The sequence below is a fragment of the Alligator sinensis genome, unplaced genomic scaffold, assembly GCF_000455745.1.
Source record: "Alligator sinensis unplaced genomic scaffold, ASM45574v1 scaffold1185_1, whole genome shotgun sequence".
NCBI classification, from domain to species: domain Eukaryota; kingdom Metazoa; phylum Chordata; order Crocodylia; family Alligatoridae; genus Alligator; species Alligator sinensis.
In genome coordinates this window covers 271,261-272,842 of record NW_005842900.1, presented here as the reverse complement: position 1 = coordinate 272,842, position 1,582 = coordinate 271,261, and positions in this window count along the sequence as shown.

Genomic DNA, 1,582 nt, shown 5'->3' with positions numbered 1-1,582 from the left:
GGGGAATTGTGATAAAAATATGTTATAATCTAGTCATTATGATTTTACAATAACATTTGTATAGCAGCTGTGTGGTAAAAATGTCTCATCTCACTACACAAAGGCTTCACAGCTGAGAACTGTTTAGTTTCACTACATAATTGCTTCTGCATATTATCACACTTGCTTCTGCTAAGGTATGTAGGCCAATGATAGATTTACGAGTAGCACTAGACTTCTGCAGACATAGCCAGGAACAGATGCAACAAATAACTCCTTACGAGAGATAAGAGAAGAGGGACAGGGAAAGATGCTGATGTAAAGAACTCAGACCTTGACCGAAGAATGACCGAAATGGACTTAAGGACGGCCCCAGGGAAGAGATTTAAGATGTAAATGAGACATGTATGTAAACCTTCATAAAACATATACCTGCTAGACATATGTTGTAAGACATAATACTTGGGCTGCCAGTAATTACGCGACACGTTAGAATCTTTTGTTTATGTTAGCTATAAAAAAAAAAACCAGACTCTGTTTGGGGTTGACACGGATTTGAATAAATTAAGCTCCCTTGTCGAACTTGTTTGCAAACAATAAATCTGAAATTGGACCCAGCCTGTGTGTGTGACTCTCTCCTAGAGGTGGATTGGACAAACCTCCAGGGGCACGAAACTAGCCGTTTGTGCAACATTATGGGTACCTTTTCTTAACCCAAAAATTGGGGACTTTTTTAAATCAGAGAAAACCAGGATCCCTGGTAATGGGCCACGGAGTCAAATGACTCCCTCACTGCGGCCTGAATAGAAATGCTCCTGCCCCTCCTGGGAAGTTGGTTGTAAACTGAGTGGAGTACAAAGGAGGATGCACCTGCACTGTAGATCCCACCCCAGGCACATCCAGGCAAGCATGGACGTTTGTTTCCCCAGGGACAAGTAGCAGTGCACACCTTGTGCTGCTGCTATTTGTCCCTGGGAAACACCCGTGCCACGTGTGCTCTGGCACATGGCAGTTACCCCAGTGGGGTAGGGGACGCTGGCCCCAGCAGCCTTATCTGGGGGCCTCCTGGGACTGCAGCCGCAGCAAGAAGCCTTGCTGGCAGCTGAAGCATGCCTTCAGCTGGCCAGGCTCCAGTTTTGGGCAGCGTGCTCTGCCACCATGTGCACTGCCACACTTTTTTTTTTTTTTGGCATGGGCTTTTTTGACCCCAGGATCTCCTGGGGTCAAGAAAACGCCCACACTGCAAGGTAGCAGTGCAGGGAACACATGAATGTGCGGTGTGTGGTGCCACAGACAGGTCTGCAGTGCCACATACTGCACATCCACGCTCGTCTGGACACAGGCCCTCTGTGCAAACATGAGTTGCAATATAACCTCAAGGATAAAGGTTGTAGCCATATTGGTCTAAGAAAACAAGCAGTCAGTGTGCTAGACCAACTATACAGTTACAAAATTAAATGTTTTCTTTATTTGCAAGCTTTCAGGTGTCATGACCCAAAAGGCATGATTTTGTGTGTGCTTCGGCACCAGAATTATCCCCGCCAAGTTGCAGAGCATTTCACGGGAGTGTTTCCTGTTGCAAAGGAAAACCCCGGTGCAGGGA